This window comes from Gymnogyps californianus, chromosome 12 (assembly GCF_018139145.2).
Source record: "Gymnogyps californianus isolate 813 chromosome 12, ASM1813914v2, whole genome shotgun sequence".
Lineage (NCBI taxonomy): Eukaryota > Metazoa > Chordata > Aves > Accipitriformes > Cathartidae > Gymnogyps > Gymnogyps californianus.
Window position 1 is genome coordinate 6,956,098 of NC_059482.1, and position 12,807 is coordinate 6,968,904.

Here is a 12,807-nt window from a genome sequence, read left to right on the forward strand (position 1 = left end):
AGTCTTTCGAGCTAAGTAAATGGATTGAAGCCAGAGAGTTTGCTGGTTTGTGTATTTTCAATTAAACAAAAAAACTGTAAATAAACTGGTAATGCCAGGGGATTGAGTGTGCTTAACCTGGGCCTGCTCTGAACCTTTTTTCCCAGCTGCTTAAACTTTGGTATTATCCCAAGAAACAAACAAAAACTTTTAGAGAGTAAACAGTGTTCAGTGGCTGATACAGCAGTTCCAGAAGAGCAACTCCAAGAAAGGAGCTGTCATGATTTTGAAGTATCTTTGTTCCAGATGCTATTTTTATCATTTTCACAACATCATGTTTTTACTAATACTTAGATATACACAACTTCAAAAATAAAGCTACACTAAAGCCAAGTCCAAGTAATTTTGTTAGGTAATTTTCCCCATATTTTCTCCACACTCAAATTAGCTGAATCAAACTCAGCTAATTTAATATCAGAGCAGTATCTTCAAAGGTATACTTCCTAAGTAAGATACTATCTAGTGCATACTGTATCTGCAAGCAGTAAGAGATCCGTAATGTATGCTTTAAGGAGAGAAGGGCATGAGAAGATCTGATAAAACTCAGGATACCTAATCTCAAATACATAGAACAAAAGGAGAGTCTTCTTCAAGGTATGACACAGACATGAGTGAACAAGTGAAGGAAGTCAATAAGAAGTTTCACAGTAATATCAAATAGATCCTTATTTCTGTAATGCATATGACTTCACTTGCGTGAATCCTCTGTGTATTTAAAGACCACAGTTTTTAAATGGTTCAGTTGGATATTCCCTCTACCCTTCACCACAGTGCTCTGATCATAGCTGACCTGGGATTGTATTACAGGCTTTTTTTAAACAAAACTTCTGCTCTCATTTAAGAATTATATTTCTAAAAAACAAGGAAGAGACCCTTAATTATCATATTTAGTATACTATATCGTAAATCAAGACATAGTACTCTCATACAGTTCTAAATCACTTTCCTCTGTCACCCACAAAGACCACATAAACCAGGAGTGTTGATTCACAGAGAAGTTACCCATCCAGAAGGCATTTATTGGATTCTCTCCCATCATCCAGCCTCATAAAGGTCAAATATAAACTTCCTAATAAAATGTAGAGGCAAAAATACAACTACAATTAGAGCACCCCAAAACCATAAAAATGTACCTACCTCTGAATACCTGTTCATTTAACTCCAACTACATTGTTTATAATACCTCAACCGAACAAGCGCTTTAGCATATTTAAGAGTTGAAGGCTACAGTAGCTAGGCTTTCCAATCTGATCTCTCTTTTGCAATTTCTGAGCACAGCAACAAAACAGAAACCCAGACGAAATGCAGAACCTTTTTTTTTCTTTAAAAAAATGTAGTAAACTTTATAAATACATGTATTTCAGCTGTTCAGACTAAAGACTATTTGCATTTCCTCAGTTAAGCACTGATAATGTTGAACAGAAACATGGTTTCTATGAAAATATCACGAATGTGGTAGCTATACATTCATCCCAACCAATACCTTTTAGTTGCCTTTATGACATTACTCCAGTTCTACAACACATGAAAAAAAGGAATAGAGTCTCCTTTTATTGTGTGTCTTTCCACAGGGAAGATGAAGATTGGTCTGGTTTTGGAGAGTAGTTTAGTACTGGTGGTAGTTTGGCCTTTCCCAATGTGTGTCTTTCCAAACTATACTGAAAGAAATAAAAAGAAAGCTATGCTGAATTTTTCTTAGCAGAAGTGAAGGAGATTATAAATTGCTCTGAACGCTCCCTTGACTTTAAAACGATATCAGATTTTGCTCTTTTACATCTGAGAACTGCCTTCTCTGCTAATTGGCGATTTGTCCCAATGTTTCATGTTTCCTCAGCTATCATCCTCTGCTACTCATGCTCTTTCCTATCCCTCATACTTGACCATTTTCTGTTCTCTCTACCCATCCTAGCACTCCTCCAATTTCTTCACGTATCCAACAAATTATCTCCTTCCCTATTTCCCCTGGATACTACCATGAGAAGTTTAAACTAACGAAAAACCAAGATGAAACTAACATTACATAGGTATCTGTTTCTCTGGTACAAGTTACCAGAGAAACATTGTGACTCTCTATAAATGAAATAAAATTATAGTGTGAGGGATTCTGCTTAAACTTTTGGCATGATAATAATTATAATTATTCATATAGTGAAATAATTGCAAAAATTAAGAACCTTAGTTAGTTTTAGGTAGTTTTTGATGGAAGTCTCCTTATCATCCACGTTTTGTAGTTAGAAATTTCAATTGCTGCCTTCAAGAGCTTAAACAAGAAATCAAAGGCCAACAAGGAAAATAAAAACAGTCAGTTTAAATGATGTATCGACCAGGGAACCATAAGGTAAATTGAGATATATACACTTACGTTACAAGTAACTCATGGCAGTCACAACTTCTCTTTTCTTGTATAGAATCAATACGTGGTTGTGCTTCTTCAAGAGAAGCCAAAGTAAAACATATCCTTTTGGAAAAGGGATCTTCTTACACACAGTATAAACAACTGAAGAACAAAGTAGATATTAATAAAATATATATAATAGTTATTTTCACCTTCAATTAAATTGTGCCCTATTTTATAGTGCTGAAATCAAAAAATCTTAAAATAACAACAAATCCCCAGGCATCTACTAACAAGGGTACTACAGAGATTTAGAGGCCTCTAGTGATTTCTAGAGTGCTAGTTTGTGTACCAGCATCAGACTGATGTTTCTGCGTTGAAAACCTGCAGCCAATCATTCTCGTATTATTTTGGTTCTGTTACGTGTGGTGGGGAGAGTATTATTTTCTATTGCATTAGCACTCTGAGAGCTCAGTCAAGATCAAGTTTCATTGTTCAGCACAACAAAAACATACGCAGAGAGCAGTCCTCCAGCTCCTGGAACCAGAGACTCCTACCGCTCATGTTCACTATTTCAGAGACCCAAACCCCACTACAATATCTGTGTCTGTGGTATATGGCAGGTAGCAACATGGATTAGCATAAGCTCTGTGTGGACACAGGCACCCAGAGTCCTATATGCATGCACCCAGGTGGTAAACAAAGATACCACGTTTTGACAGCAGATTTAGAGATGGCTTTTTGCTTATTTTTAGTTCAAGAATATTATACATCGGTTAGAACAAATGAAACCTATGCATGGTGAAGCATTGCAGAATTTTCCTGTTTAGATCCTCTTGCCACACCTTTTCAAGATTACAAGTTGTTTCAAGTATTATCGTAGAGCAAAGATACATGAAAAAATTCAACTGTTGTCTTCATCATACCAGCAGGCATGACATACATTCCATGTGTAATCTAAAAACACAGTAACAACTCACCAAAGCTAATATGTAAAGGCATCTTGGCATGAACCCTGACCAAAATGCACCATTTAAAAACTACGAGTCAGATAGGCAGGGCTTCTCAAGAGATACCATTTTTTTGCAGCCAAAATTCCTCCCCTCCTACACCCTTCCCTACAGAGTTCTCAGCCGCAAAGCAATTTACTCTAGTTCCTAGATCTACAATGCTAAGAGCATTTTTTCTTCTCAAAGTCATTTAGAGGGATGGGTAAACCAGACTAGGTTAAAAACAACAAAAAAAGAATTACGGTGCTGAATTTTCACACAGATATAACTAAACCTTTTAGCAGGACGGATTAGTCTGCCATTCCTCTGAGCCCTATGTGCAGTGAAGCTGCATGCCTGGAACTGTGACAGGGAAGTATACGGCTGGCACAAAGACGCCATCTATCCTCAGTGCACAAAAATTCTTGAAACAACCTGATAGCCCATAAAAAGGAAAAAAAGAGGTCCAAACAGCAAAGGCCAGAGTATCTAAGACTTATGATTCATTTGGTATACTTGATCCCAAACATTCCTGTTATTCCTGAAGAAGTCGTCCCCAAGGAGATAAGATTATGGAAACTTTCCTGGTGGCTAGACGAAATAAAGACACTGGCATTCCCTATAAAACAACCTGACTCTCAAAGTAATTTTTAATAATCTTTCTAGCAATACTTTCTAGTACAAAAGCAATACTTTTGTCTCACAAAAATAAGACACTTTTTAAAGATGTCGATTTAAACACATTTTTAAGAGTTTGCACCTTGTTATTTTTCATCTTTCTTTACTCGTTGGAAATTATGAGTAGGTGATGCAGTGTTTTCCCTATATTTAACTCATCCACAAACAGATGATTTATAGTTCGTGGTTCAATACTACAAAAACATCTCAGTGTGGACTCATCACTAAAAAGAGCTCAACTTTCTCTTTTCCTATGTTTTACATCCTGCCTCACACTGAAGATCTGGAAAAATATTCAAGCACTGAAGCCTCTTACACTGTCGAACAGTTTCCCTATTGTGGTAGTAAATGCCCCAGAGCATAAGTCATTTATAACTTCTCCAGGAACAAACAAACAAACAAAAAAAATATGTAACAATATACTCTAGGAAGTTATCTTAACCTCACAAGGGGTGGTTAGGCAAAATACTCCAGTATGACGTTTCCACCTATGATGCCTATGACAACAAGAGAAAATAGAAAATAGGACCAGTCATCATGTATTTTCCATCTGAAACATCCTCAAAAGCAAGAGCAGCAGATGGTAGGCAAACTGGGATGGGATTTTTCTTGCAGTGTTTTTTTACAGCAATTGAGTCAACAGTGGCTGTTCAGTTCCCCTTCCTCTCAGCTACAAAAAGATACCTATCCTCTTGCAAACAGAGATCAGATACTGGTTAAAGATGTGTACAGTGCAACAGAGGCAAAATCAGCCAGTCTGGTAATAGCCGTCCTGTACTGTAAGTTCCCTGCAAAGCGCTGTGAAGATACTGGCACAAAAATTTGCACTGCATATTGCTGCAGCATAATTAATTAAGCCTGACAACACCCCTGTGAAATACAATAGGTCTAACCACTAAACCAAATCATCCTTATAAACATCCAAATGTCAGCAAGTGAATTTATGTCAGATTTACTATTCAATCACAGAAAAAAAAAATCACATACAGCTTCAAAAAAAGCACTTTACATTAAGTAAAGCGCTCTCTTATATTTTTGAATAGTAATAAAGAAATCAAAGGTATGACAGCCTTTTACCGGGATAAGGCCACAGAACATTAGTAGATAAATCTTTGAAGAGGTAAGAAGTATTATCAGTATTTCCAATTGCAGAATCATACACTGTATTTGAGAATTCTCTGACACTATACATAAAATATTACAACTAATTAATTCATAATGACAATCTAAATAATTAAAATAACCCAAAATCTCATTAATATCAAGATTTTGATAGTTGGATGGGTTAGGTGGTAAGGCAAAATATACTTTATAGCATATTATGCCTTTAGGATCAGGTATCCCTAATAACACACACCGAGACAAACATAGACATATGTTCCAAAAGTAACTCCAGCTTGGTTCTTTATGACTTTAGCTTGAAGGATTTTGTTTTCTGTATAATCTTTAAAGTGGAATTGCAGTCACTAGCCGCTGGCTGCACTGTTTATCATAAAGTCAGCTCACTTAGTGCTGTCCAATTAAAATAAACTACAGCTGCAATGTATCACTATTTTTCTAAGTATCTGAAAATATTCCTGCAAAGCCCAATCTCCAAAAATAAAACATAAACGAAAAGCAACAGTTCACTTGGCAACCATCTAGGAGAGGACGTTTTGACATTATTTTCATGTTATTAAATGCACATTTTCCACTTAAAAACAAGAAGCTCCTGTCACAAATGATTTATATTTTCAAATACTTTATGTGACATAAGAAAGGCAAATAATGGCTTGCTGCTGTAACCTTTTAAAATAAAATATAGGAATACAAACAATATATTTTTCCTTTGATAATTTCTTTGACTATTTTGTTGCTTATTGCGACAGACATTTCGGTGCTAGCCAATGTAATACAGTAGCATTAAATAAAATGTCCAAACTCCATCTGACTTCCTACAATATGTTCACTTAATTTTAAATTACTTTTCTTCTATTGCTGTCTTCTAGTTCGCGCCTGGAAAAATGACAGACTATAAAACTTTTCTTTATCATCTTTTAACCAACTATGGTTTCAAAGTGATTTATTTACGTAAATTTGGGAAAACCAGGGTCTCATGACATGTTTGTATGCTTAATTTCAAGCATGATGAAAGAACAAGAAATAAAATACAAACTTTTTTCCTTTGTTACAGACTTTGTTCTAGTTCTTCCAGACATCGCACTTCTAAACTCAGGCTGCCACCAACAGACAGCATACAGACAAGAGAAGGTGATGTTCATCTGGAATGCATAGACATAAGGCAGCAGTAAGGCCCTGTTCACCAAACAGCAACTAATGTATGTATATAAAATAAAAACAATGTAACTTTTATATGTTGTGTAAAGTTCCTGTGCAGAAGATTTCTGGGTGGGCAGCACTACAAAAATTACACAAATATCTTGAAATACCTATAGAAAGTCTATAACTAAAAGAAGATTTTGTGTGGCTGGAGATGCACAAATTTTCTTACAGACAATTTCTAAAAGTTAGACTGTATTTAGATAAAGAACCATACTGCATCTTTAAGAAAATGTTATTTTTCCTGAGGCCCTATCAAGGTAAATTTCATCAGTATTCAAAGAATGAGCAAAGCACTTCAACAATTTATTTCAATAAAAGAAGACTTAGCTGAAAGGAGTATAAATGATGAGAACTTGCTTTAAACTGATTTATTCCCTGCAGCAATAAAAGGAATGTTTCTTCACTCAGCTGTTTAATATGCAAATATGCAGAGCATCCAGCTTCTGACAGCACATCATTAATAAAACCTTGCACTAAGCAGAGCTCCCGATATTTCATCCTGATGAAAATACATGATGATGATTTTAGACTGTATAATTTCAGAGTTGGAACAATGTACTTCCCAGTGATGGAAACTCAGCAATCCACAGTTCTAGCGTAGATTTTTTAATAAGTTAACCTATTTCTGTAAGAGGGAGACATCTGTTTACAAGAATTGCGAATACGGAAAAGCTTGTCGCCAAACCCTCTCAACTGGACAATCCAAACCTTAGTACAGAAGGAACCATGTTATTTATAGAAGAACACAAGAGTTGATTTCTTTTCTAATCAACTAATTCCTCTCTTATTTACCAAGCTTCATGTACTAAAAAAAATCCCCTTTACCTGTACTTCTATCAGCCACTCCACAATCTGATACATTTTCAGCAAATGCGGAAATTAATGCTATCTCTTAAAATGAATGAAAGCAAAAAAAAGAAAAAAAAAAGTCTGCAATTTTACTTCTTTCCATTAAAACCTGTGAAGATGAACTCCTATATCTGACCATGCTGTAGCATTCTACTTCTTGTGTTTATAACCAAATTAAGTAAGTACACGTTTTTTTCTTCATTGCTTCTGCTAAAACTCTTACACTCTTTTCAAAGAAGTTTTTAAAAAGGTTAAAAACTATCAAATGTTTGAAATAGGGAAAGGAATATTTGCCAGTACTTTGCTCTGAAGACTTTCCAGTCCAAAGGTGGAAATTGGAAGCTGTACAGAAATGTTAAATTTTTTAACGCATCCCTTTGTGCAGAATTGATCCTAATGGGTGACACAGAATGTCCTATTCTGCACTGGAATTAATACTCACACAGACAATGTTGATCACTTTACATCTGAGGATTTAATTGCAAAAGTAGGTAACAATTAACAACTTGTTAAAGTCTGGTGGGGTTTTTTTTTGGCTGAAATACGCTGGTTTTTTGCCACTGTAGTGCTAGGTTAAATATAAAGAGACACCCCTTCTGCACTGCAAGAACAAAAAAACAAAAAGACTTTGTGTTTTAATTCAAAAATATTTCTACTATGAATCAATCATTTAGTGTATTTCAAAGAAGTTTGAAGGATTTTCCTTTGAATCATTTCCCACTGCGTACCTAGGAAACAAAACATCTTCAGGGCTAAATTTCAGGCGAAGTCTTGCAGGTTTTAGTAAACTTCTCCTAGCCAGTACTTTACATGTTTTTGTTTTCTGTGCGTGGCAATACTCCCTCATAACTCAAATGGGATTAACCAATTAAACATTTCCCAGTAGTCTCTAAAATAGCTGCTCTTGGCATGTTTTTTGCATGGAACAAACCTCAGCGGGAGGATATGATAGAAATCTTGCACTATTTAAATATAGAATTGGGACATCAAAGAAAGGGTTGTATTGAAATAACATGGATAATTAAGGAAGTGGAGAACAGTAATAACTGATTTACATAAAATGCTAATAAGCCTCTTGACTTGTTCGGCATTTTCTGCTTTAGGCATGGTAACTGTGGGTTCAAATTTGTGTACTAATTTTATTTTAGTATTTTCTCTTTCTTCCTCTTTCTCCCCCTATTTTTTAAGCTCTCTATAGCCAGGCCAGTCTGTACCTGGCACCAAACCTTTTTCAAAACAAAACCCCAAATAAATCAGAATCTGAACATAAACTTGTGTAAAAGTTTTGTACACATTCATATCCACACAGGCATACAAAGCACAAAGTGTAAAGGCCTTTAATTACTTGTCTGCATGTGTATGGATTCAGACGGCATCCCTTCTAGTTTAGCTCACTTTCACGTCATGCTGAATAATGTGTTACAAACGATCAACGACATATTTAAAATGTTAAATGCTCTTCACAATTACCGGGACTGAAAAACTTTGAAAACAACTGGAGTGTAATGGGAAGAATGTGTTTCCATGGTGTTATGCTTCTTGCTACTCGGATGGGATGATTAGGGCACTGTACCAACACTATAGGTTATAGCTATTTTACACTGTACCCTTGTGCCATTTGCTTCTGAAAAGAAATTATATGCTCTGAAATTCTTGTTTTATTTTAGTCTCCTACTGATCTCTCCTCACAGTGCTACAGCAGCAGTGGCTTTGAGATGTGAATGTGAATGAGTGCCTGAGCTGTTCCTTCAGGACATGTCTGCATATTGACCTTCAGCTTACCCTGCTTCCCTGTGAGCCCTCTAAGCATGATCCATCGCTTTCTCAGGCCATTCTCCCTTCACCCCATTGATGGGTTTCAGAGCTACTTAAATTTCAAAGTCCTGATGCGTTGCAGCAGTGGCCAGGGCTCAGCTTTGCTCACTTATAGATTGTACAAGGTCACAGTAAGGGAAGGGGAAAAAAAGCCAGAGCATTTATCAGGATGTATTGCTTTACTTTTTCTATCCATCACAAAGGCGATGATTCTATTTTAGTGAAAATCCATTGAACTCAGATCAAGTCAGATGGCTGTTATCATTGGAAACTCAAGAGCTGTCACACCATAATCGGTACAAATGAACACTGAAACGTGGGGCTTGAGGCCGCTTAATGGTCTTTAGTGAATTTTTTTCTGTTGCTTTTTAAACACCACAAAAGCATTTTACTTAAGTGATTTCAATTCGAGAACACTAAGATTTTGTTATGCAAACACAGTTGATTCAATTACAGACGATCTGACAGCTATTGCGCAATTAAATGTTTTCTACCAGTGTGCCCTCTCCCCCATGCACACACCAGTACATGCATGTAGACCACCCATACAATCACAATTGCTTTGCCTCAAAGCTATTCTGATTCTCGTCATCTTCTGTGATACACTTTCCACTTGTGTTAGGCAACACCACCGTGCAATATTAACAGGAACCTCTGAAGCAATACTGCTTTGTTTTTTGTGAATGAGCTTTGGTAAAGCTTCCCTGTTCTAGAGCTGTCCCAGTAAGAAGGAGGTGTGTGTATGCAGAGAAAGGGGAAAGCAAGTTAAACTTCATTTCTCTTTCTTTTTCTCAAATCATAAATGGCTTAGTGAGTATTACATTTTAATAAAAAAGTGGGGATCTTGACCATACTTAAAGGCACCAGAAAAATTTCACTACATAGATATGGAATTAATGGATATTATTCAGTATAATTATAAATGTATTTGAATTGCATCAGAAACACAGTACAGGGGAGTGCAAAGGAGTAGGGTATAGCCATCGTACCTGACAGAGAGTTCGCTCTTCCCTGCAGTCCAAGCATGCTAATTATTCTCATACTTAGGCTTCATTCTACTTCCTATAAGTTGTGACAGACTCACCTTCTACTTACTTGTTTTGATTTCATCACATGCACACAAGAAAGACCAGCTATCCCAGGTTCTAGGGGACCTTGACAGATAATTAAAAATGCCTCTCTAATTAAGAGAAAAATAGCAACAGACAACAACTTTGCTCCACAGAAAACAAGCCATTCCACAAAATTGTTATTTTCCTACTGAAATCCCATAAAATAATTGCCATCCAATTTTTAAAAGTGAAAAAACAACCCAACCCTCTTCACTTCCTACACAAACCCATTCCCCAGAGAGGTGATTTACAGTACTTATTCCAAGTAAACATATTCAACTTCACAAGTACTAGGAAATCTTTACCTTGAACACCCCCTCCTACACCACACCTACAGAATATGGTAGAGGAAAGACATGATTGTTATGTAGGAATGTCCTAAGCTACCTGGAGCTTTTTATTGTTTAAAACTATGTTTAGATCTTAGATTTTGACCTCCTCCCACGGAGCTAGAACAACACATTTTGAACAAGTGAGGTACTTCTTGCTACTTCTTGCTACTTCTTGAAGTTTGAGGTAAACCATATGAGATTTCAGGGGGGAGCAAAGGCACAAAGGAAACAATCATTTCCACTGAACGATGAAGAACATATTTATTATTAATACTATGATTATAAAGCACACATAGCACCTTATAAAGAGAATAGTCAAAGCCTGCTAGTTAACCTGGCAGATTTAAGTCACCTGCCGCTGCCACATTCACGAGGCCAGTGCGGCCTCTCCAGTCACTTACAGCAGCTTCAAGGCTCTTCTAGCATGGTTTCAGCTTCTAGTGAAGTGCAAAACTGAAAAAAGAAATAAACCTAGAGCAAAATGGACTTAAGGCATGCTTCCTTCTCACATGCTTTCTTCTTAGAGTAGCCAGTGTACTGTGAAAAACGTGCTTTTACATTTTGTAGTGTAGCGCAGTGACTCTGCTGTCTCCTAAACATGTCAGTCACGGGAGTGGAGTGTGGATCATGCAGCAGAGATCTCTGGGCATCTGGATATCTAATAAACATATATTTCATATTTTGCCTGAATGAAATCTCCAAGTAAAGCCACAGGGAACACAGGCCTTTAGTTCCTCTCCGTTTTCACTCATCAATACTTCCAGAGATCTGGAACAGGGCATGGTGAAGGCTATGCACAAACTCTTCAGGAGCCCCTTTAAAACTCCTGCAGAGTGGCATTAATAAGCCTTAGTGTAATGGAGGATCAGCCTCTGTGCTCTGTGCTTCAAGAAGCAGAAAATCTTAAATAGGCTGGTATTATGACTTCAAATCTCTTTTTATAAACATTAAAACAAATACAATTTTGGGAAGCTCTATGTTTAAAATAGTATATTTTTCTTTAATAAGAAAACTACATCTTAACCTTCAGTCTAATAAAAAATGATGATAATTTTTGTGGATATTTTAAATGTAGCAAGTAACAATTCACAGACTTCTAGCTGTAGTCACCTGTGCATACACTGCACGCTCAGGGGAGAGCATACAACATAGTAAGAGCTGTGTTATGATGTATTTTCAGCAGTGAAATATCTTGGGCAAATAACTGCTTTCCTCCTATATTATAGTGAATATCCAAAAAGACGTAACAGCTAAAAATATGCTTAAAATACATATACTGAAAAACTTTTTATTGCTCACTAATTTGCAAGATAAATCAAAAGACATTAGTGTCATCGCTACTCTTTGCTCCCATATTTGGGGCCGGGCCAATGACAGAGCATGGACTGAGCCAGGGGACTCCTCGAATGATTGCAGTTAAGCAGAACGGTTTCTTCTTTATTTCCTTCACTTGAACTCTGTTATTGCACAGGGGATATCTGAAGAGTAGGATATGTGTTGTTCAACTATACCAGTAAGGACTAATTTGTCCTCAACAAAATTTCTGATGTCACCTGTTTTTGCAAACAAGCCTTCTAGCTCTTCTCTACCTCTTTTTGTCAACTATCTAGGTACTGGGCTATTTGTAAAAAAGATATTGTATAAATCAGGCACTTGTATTTTTATTCTTTAAACCTCTTGCTTCCTACCCTATCCCAAACTTCTAATGCAGCTTTTCCTCCCACATAAGGGAAATATCTTCACCATTTCCAGCAACACTGGTGTCTCCTGCTGTCATTTTGGGACAGCGAGTGGCAGTGGGAGGCACTATTTCACACAGGCCTTTACTTCCTTTGAACATTTCCATCTCCTGCTGTACAGAGCCAAGAAATGGATACGCTCAGTTCAGGGTATGTGCTTCATAGGTCCCACTGCAGCACAGCAAGGCCTGACTTCTGAAAGTTTTAATGTCACACGGTTTCCCAAAGCACAAGGGCCTATCCAGGTCTTATTTCTTTTTCCCACAAAGTCAAACTTTTCAAGAATACATCTGTAAAAGCCTGAATATTTCTGGCAAATAGCATATGGGCCCAAATCCTGACAATTCAGTTTGAGTACAATTGAAACCTCTCTCTAATTAGGTAATTTTAAAAGAAAAAAAAAAAAGGCAAGCAAAACAAACTGAAAGTCTTTAGCTTCTATTTTATATCAACAAAGACATGCCTTCATCATGTTACTCTTACAGGTTGTGAATCTTAATTGGCCGATGTCAGTAAAGTGCTCTGAAATCCTGATATAGTATTGAAGTTACCATAGAAATATGTAACACTTGTCACTGATTCACTAAACACAGACCA

General features: G+C 36.6%; 1 protein-coding gene across 2 annotated transcripts in view; it reads right to left on the minus strand.

Annotated features, from left to right (window-relative positions):
* Window positions 1-12,807, minus strand: part of WWOX (WW domain containing oxidoreductase) — a 534,927-nt gene that overhangs the window by 263,493 nt on the left and 258,627 nt on the right. The window lies entirely within an intron of this gene.